We start from the raw sequence: 8,157 nt of genomic DNA on the forward strand, positions 1-8,157 counted from the left end.
GAATTAGATGATCCTGTACCCGTGCACGGCGTCCAGCAGCTGTTGAATCTTGCGGCAGTGCCTGATCTACTCCCATTTCCGGGGGTAGACAGGCGCTGTCTGGACCTCTGGTTTATGGTCAAGCGCAGGTTGAATGGCGTCGTGTACGAGGGCGACATGCTGATGTGGAGGAGGTTCCGCAACGATGCCATCGATGAGGAAGTCCTCCGCATGATGTATGGGAACTATGGGTTAGTCGTGCGATTAATAGCAGCGCTGCCCACGTTAGCCCGGTCCTTCCAAGCCAACATGGACGCCATCGCCGCAATGGACCGCCTGGTCACAGTCCAGCAGGACATCCTAGAGGAGCTGCTCCATCAGGAACCCGACGGCGTCGACGGCGACTCCAGCGACTACGACTCCTAGATGGCTATGCCCTCTGTACAAGAGCTTGACCAGTCTGCGATAGTCATTATAATAAATTTCGATATCAAAATTTAAATAAATAAATAAATTTTCGGCCAAAATTCAACAAAAAACTTTGTTATTTTATTAGATAGATAGAGGTTGCGTGATTCGTTAGCTGCTGGATAAAAAATAATATATAAAAAAAATAAACTAAGGTTAAAATGTAAAGTGTAAAAACGATAAAATGGACAAAAACAAACTATGCCAAGCTACTCTATACTTGGGTATGTGTGTCGGTTCCTACGGAACCTATTCGTTGAGATTTGAGGTTAAGAAAATGCTGTTTTATTGAATTTTAACAAAGAAGTTTAATGCTTACAGAAAGTCGAGGGCTAAAAATAAGGAGTACGGATAGAAACTTAGTCTGCGCAATAAAGAAATTCAAAAGGAACAGAGATTTTTAGCATTAGCAAAACAAATGTTGAGTAAAAGGAAAGAAAAGTGTTTGCATTTTAATTAAAACTCAATTTTGTTTAGGTAATGAGTAAAACATTTTTTCTTAAAAATATTTTTATTATCAATTAATTTAATTTCAAGTGGAAGGTTGTTAAAAATAGTTGGAAAAGAGTTAAGAGGGGCGTGCAGGAGAAAATTTCTATTGGTGCCCGGTTCGTAAGCAAAGTTGTTCCTGTTCCTTGTGCCATACGTATGTCTGTCTTGAACAAAGTTCCAAGTGTTTTCAAAGATTTTAGGAAAAATGCCTAATTTATAGGCGTGCATGAATTTACAAACATTGAATTCAATTAATAGGTTGAATGGAAGTATGCCATTAGATTTAAAGAATTCAGTTGTGTGAGCTCTGCTTGGTAAATTTTCAATTATTCTAATGGCTTGCTTTTGTAGTTTAATAATTGGTGCTAACAGATACATAGGGCAGGCAGTGAACAGGAGACAACAATATTCGATGTTCGACTTAATGTAAGAAGAATAGAGTAGCTTTAGGTGTTTTTTGTCCAACAAATGACGCATTACTTTCATACTATAAATTATTTTAGAGACTTTGCTATAGACTTTTTCAAGATGATAAGAAAATTTCATTTTCTCGTCTATTTGAATTCCTAAGTGTTTGATACTACCCTCGTTGTTACCGCTAACAAGATCCAACTTAGTAATTTTTGACTCATCATTTTCATTGTGATTATTCATGTTTACATAAACTTCGAAGTTGGTCTTAGCTGCGAGCTCAGCGGGGGTGAGTATCTCTCGGGGGGAGGAAAAGACCATACATTTGGTCTTGCGGGGGTGTATGAGAAGCTTATTGGCATTGTACCATTGGGTCAGTCTGGGGACAAGCTCCTTTGCAAGGTTTATTAATTGGACAATATTCTGCTTTTCAATGAAGCCCACTGCGTCATCAGCAAAGAGATTGATTAGGATCTCTTCACTGCATGAAACAAGGTCATTGATGAAAATTAAAAAAAGAATTGGTCCCAGGACTGACCCCTGAAGTACGCCAATGATAATGAATTCAATAGTAGAGGAGAAAAGGCCCTTAAAAAATACACGCTGCTTTCTATTTGCATAGTAACTACGGAACCACTCGAGTGCAACCCCCCTTATCCCTGAATTCTCCAGTTTGTTAAAAAGGATGTCCCTATTTATCATGTCGAAACACTTCCTTATGTCCAAAAATATGGCCATACAGGAAGCGTTTCGACTGAGTGCTTGGGTGATCATTGTACTTAAGTTCAATACATTATGAAAGGTTGAGATCCCTTTCATGAAGCCAAACTGGCGATTGCTAAAAAAAGACCGATCCTCTAAAAACTTAACCAGCGTATCACAGACATATTTTTCGATGGGTTTAGAAAAGTTATCAATGAGACTAATGCCTCGATGATTATCTGCCTCGCTGAGTGAACCTGATTTGTGAAGGACAACTATTTTGGAAGTTTTCATTTTTTCAGGAAAAGTGCCATTTTGAAGTGATAAATTATAAACGTGTGTTAGGGGAGTGGCAATGGTATCAGCACAGCGAGACAGAACATACATCGAGACATCATTGATGTCTGTGGAACGCTTAGGTTTAATGCTACGGATAATATTAATAACCTTGAAGGGGTACAAAGGTTCAAAAAAGAGGGAGTCTTGACATGGGGGTGGTAAGTATTCAAAAAAATTTTTGGGGGTGGAAGGAATTTCAGGCCTTAGGGAAGACCCAATTTGACTAAAATAACGATTGAATTCGTTAGCTATTTCTTGGTCATTTTCAATTTTGTTTGGGCCTACTTGAAGGTATGTGCACTCAGGGGAAGATTTATTAAAACCAATGACCTCTTTAAGAGTTTTCCAAAGTTTTTTCCCATCCCCATTTGCATCTCTTATTTGTTTTCTGTAATAATCAATCTTTGCTCTTCTCACTTGCCTATTATAATTATTCCTATAGACATTGTAAATACTTTTGTTTTCAATTGTTTTGTCTTTTAAAAAGTTGCTGTACAAAATGTCTCTATGCAATCTACAACGCAATAAGTAATCTGACATGAAAGGTTGCTGGGGCTGGGTGCGTTTGTTTTTACGTTTTTTTCTAACTGGACACTTTTCATTATAAAGTTTCAAAAAGGTTGAAATAAAGTTATCATAAGCAATGTTTGTGTTGTCCTGACTTAAAACATGATTCCAGTTAGTGTGGTAGAGTGCATAGTTTAGGGCATCAAAGTTTTCATCATTTAATTCTCTTTTTTCAAAAAAATCTGGAAGTTTTGGTTTATTTACTTTGTCTATTCGGAATGAATTAATAATTGGCAAGTGATCGGAGATTTTTGAAGTTAAAACAAAAGATGACATTAGGTTTTGAATAAAATTCCCTACCCCGAATAAATCAAGAAGGGTTGCTGTGGTTCTAGTAACTCTAGTGGCTCTGGTAACAGTATTTATGATACCGTTAAAAGAAAAGGATTCAATAATTCTCATGGAATTGCTGTTTATGTTACTTATTTTGAAAAGGTCAAAGTTGAAATCTCCTACAATGAAGTATGGTATGTTTAGTGCTGCTATTCTATCAATCAAATCCAAAAAAAGCTCAAAAAATTCTTCGATTTCAGCACTACTTTGATTGGGTGGGCGGTAGCAGTTTAATAAACAAAACTTTAGACCATTGTAGGAAATTTTTAAGCAAATAGATTCAAGAATATTTTCTTTAAATGAGAACTTATCAAATAATTTATCTACTTTATAGTATCTGCTTACTAGAATACCCACCCCTCCCCCCCTATTATTTGCTCTGAGTTTAACATGCCAATCATAATTATTAATCCCATAGCAATCCATATTTACATCCTTATTTAGCCATAATTCTTGGAAGCACAGAACATTTAAGTGGATATCGTGTTGCCTGAAGAAGTCTACGGTTGAGACTATATCGTTATATTTAGAATGTAATGACTGACAATTAATACTAAAAATATTGAGAAGGTTTTCGTTGAATGTTTTCAGTTTCTGTACAATACCTTGTTCACTTGAAAAGACACAATTTATTCCGAATTCATTTTCGAAATCATTAAAGTAGTCACCGTAAATCGGATTCATAAGATTTAGACCAACGTTATCGTTCAAGTTACCGTTATCCTGGTCAATTTGTTCATTAGGGAGGTTTGTCATAGTAGAGCTGGTCCAGGAGCACCGCAGGAGGAATCGTTTTAACGTCAAGTATGGACATCTGAAACACAGTAGATATTAATGGACAAATAAAGATAGTTAATATACAAAATATTATCGTTGTAACGAAAAAAATTACTATATTTACTATATTCATTCCAATTGCGTTTAGTTTATGTGTGTGTTGGGGGTGGCAACACATTTAAAAGCTAGTTTAGTTCCCCCTACTCATTTTCATACAAGTTCCATATATTTTATATGTTAATCAGCAAAAAATAGAGATATGATTGAGACCATAGTTTAAGATTAATAGGCGACATTGACGTTCGAACAATTATAAGTTAAGTTAAGTATATATATAATATTATAAAGTTCACGTCATATGGATCAGAATTAACTCCAAAATATTTAAATTATTCCGAAAATAACAACTTTGCTGAATGTCTTATGTTAGGTACCTTTTTTCGCCGTTCAAGATACTTAACTTCATGTTGAGATTACCGCCTTTGTTGCTATACGTTTAGTTTTATTGGCGGTGTCTCTCACTTCCTTGATTTCTCTGGATTTGGCCCTCGTGGCAACAGGATCAGAAGGTGCTGAGTCAACGGTAAGTGTCCTCGTGGCAACTGGATCAGAAGGTGCTGAGTCAACGGTAAATGCAGAAGATGCAGAAGCAGGAGGTGCAGAACATGCGGCGGCAGATGCGGCGGCAGACGTGGCGGCAAGTGCGGCGGCGTGTGCGGCGGTAGGTGCGGCAGTAAATGCGGCAGACACGGCGGCAATTGCGGCAGTAGATGCAGATACGGCGGCGGTCACGGCGGCAGGTGCGGCGGTGAGCGCGGCGGCAGGTGCGGCAGTGAATTCAGCGGCAGCGGCGGCGGCGGATGCGGCGGCGGGTGCGGCAGGTGCAGACTGTGCGGCGGCGGCAGGTGCAACGGCGGCACGTGCGGCACTAGGTGCGGCAGTTGCGGCGGTTGCAGTTGCGGCATTACGTGCGGCAGAGTCTATGGGAGGGAACACAGCCAGGTCCTCAAGAGCTGGGGCAGGGGCAGACGTTGAATTATGTTGAACCGTGTTGGCTGGATGGGCAGTGATTGTACTAAACTGTCTGGGGAAGTCATCCTCTGTTAAATCAGCTTGGTTCGAGAAGAATGTCTTCCTTTCCTCAGGCGTTAACTTGTTGAAACGAAGGATCGGCGGTGCTTCAGACAGAAAAAAATCCTCACTTCCAGGTATGGGCAGAGCCATTTCCTTCAGGTCTTTGCCAAACGGGTTAAGGCAGCGTATCCAGCGGCTGCCGTTCTTGAGCTGGAATTGCACATACTGGCCAGCGACTTTGGCCCTCGAAATCTGGTTGGTGGCATATACAAAGGTCATTGTCTTCCTGTTGAGGTCTGACATATCTTGTTTGGCTTGCACAAATCTGTTGGGAAAGAACGGGACTGGTGACGCGTTATTCCTGGGGTTGAACCTCTTGATCTCGGCGTTGTAGCGGTCGAGCACAGCCTTCTTATTGTTCATCCACGCGTCGAGGTAGGATCTAGACATAAAACGAAAGATAAAAACGGGGATCTGGCCCTTTGTATATGGGAGCATATGAGCACGCTCAACGATATCACTAAAATGTGAAGGGATATATTCTAATTCCCCTCGTTTAACGGCGGTTTCAAGGGTGGGCCTTATAATGTTTCTGAATATAACAAACTCAGTGATATTTTCACGGTTCCATGGCTGCTGAAAGTTCACTATTCTACAACTCCAATCGCGACATCTTTGCTCTCTTATCGAGTTTTGTAGAAGTTGAAACTTTACGAAATTTTCTCTCGACGATTCGACAGAGTTTAAGTAGTCCTTTTGTTGTGTAATCGTAGTCCTAATCGCTTTTTGCTCACTTGCAACTGTTTTAGCGTCGACGAAATTTTCAATGCCTTCGATAGATTGTAATTTAACATTTAAATCTGAGACTCTCGATTTAATATCATTTATTTCGGTTTTATGACTGGCAAAAGTACTATGGATAAGCTCATCCCTTACCTTGGCTATATTCGCATCGTATTCACTAAACTTAACATCCAAAGCTGCGTCCAAATTTGTTTTAAATTTTGACCAATATTCTGGGTTGTCACACGTACTACAGGCCATGATGAAGTGAAGATGGCGGATCCGAGGGTGCTGAAAGAGTGTGGGTCAGCTGACCAATAGTGGGACGCGAAAAAATGTTAGCCAATGGGAGAGCTTATTTGTCGGGAGTACTTTGCGCCGGTAAAATGTTGCCAGACCGATAAATTATCAAAAAGTTTTAGAGAGTGTCTTCACTGTAAATTGTTCATTAAAGCGATTAGGTTACACATAGTTTTAGAGATTTTAATTCATTATTTAATGTTTTATTTTCACTTTTTTGTGTTAACAATTGACCGATACGTTAACACAAACACATTGCCAGGCCTAAATACGAGGTGCCCTCTGGCTACAGTGTCTTCCCTTTCCTCCAACTGCGGAGTGACCACGGGCAGTGGGGAGAGGGGAACTAGTTGAGAGAGAGGGGGAAGGTAGAACTGAGAATGATGCAATTATGAAGCCGGAAACCATTTTTTTTTCCATTTTTCGGAACCGGGTTTTAATGCCCGGTTCAGCACTAATGGGTTAAAGCTAGAATTAACAAATCTAGGACAGCCTTTGCCAGCCTGAACAAAATTTGGAATTCCAACAACATCTCCATTAAGACCAAGTTAAGACTGTTCAAGTCAAATGTTCTCTCTGTTTTGCTGTATGGGGCTGAAACTTGGTTCCTAAACACAGCAGTGGTCTCCAAGCTACAGACATATGTCAATAAATGTCTAAGGAGAATCCACAAGATCTTTTGGCCAAATAAGATCACAAATGCTGAGCTTCTAGAGCGCAGTGATATGTCAGACATTAAACTGACAATAAAACAGAGAAAATGGAGATGGCTGGGGCACACTCTAAGGAAAGGGCATGATGATATAACCAATCAAGCCTTGACTTGGAACCCCCACGTAGGAAAGAGGAAACCAGGTAGACCAAAAACAACCTGGAGGAGGGAACTCTTAAGTGAACTGAAAGAAAAGAAAATTACATCTTTCAGCAATGCCTCAAAACGTGCCCAAAAAAAAGGAAGATTGGAGAACCATTGTGCATGGCCTACGTTCTGCCGAGAACTAAAAGGCAATGATGATGAATTTTAAGGAGGTACATAGATTTATCCCTGCCTTTTTCAAAGGTACAAATTGTATTTCACAACGCAGAAAATGAATCCTTAGATTTGATATTATTTATTGTTTTATCTTTTTTGCACTTAGAATATAAACAACCAATATTATCTTTGAAAGTACAAGAACAAGGATGACAACATCCATAAAAGCAAAACTCTGAAATGGTAGGACAAACGAATATTAACACCTGTAGAGTGTCAGAACTGAATATACAAATTATAAATCTATAAGTTTTGACAAAATTATACGTAAATTTCTTGCAAAACTTCTTAAATACAGAATACTGTTTATGGACATACTGAAATTTTTAGGACTTGATTATAGAGATGATTCGCTTACAATATTGTACCTTATTGTAATAGGAATTAGTACAACAAAAATTTAGATCAATCGGATGATTACATCACATAAAAAATTGTTTTTAAAAAAGTAAAAAATCAACATTTTAAAATGGACGTACGGACTTTCTTGTAATGATTATAGAGTTGCTTCGCTTTCTAACTCGTACCTAACTCCTATAGGATTCATCATGCAAAGTTTGACAATCGATAGGACAATTCTAACATGCCTAAATCAACGAAAAGAGCTATCCGTTCCAGACGTACGGACGGACCGACCCTAATTATAGAAAAGCTTCTCTTTTAATAAGTGAGAAAAAACATAGAAGGATGAACATCTATGTATAACATTCATTCAAAAGTCCCAATAATTTAATAGGATTCTTATTAGATTTCAAAACATCATCTATTTGCAAGAATGCAAAAAAAGTTTTTTTTTATGGATTTGCTCATAATTAAGGTCAGTAGTATAATCATAGCTAACAAGGACAGTTTTATCTTTTAGTAGGCGCAGCATAACGAGACAAAACTAGCAGATGCGC

This window comes from Acartia tonsa, chromosome 10 (genome assembly GCF_053477335.1).
Source record: "Acartia tonsa isolate MP-2025a chromosome 10, ASM5347733v1, whole genome shotgun sequence".
Taxonomy (NCBI): domain Eukaryota; kingdom Metazoa; phylum Arthropoda; class Copepoda; order Calanoida; family Acartiidae; genus Acartia; species Acartia tonsa.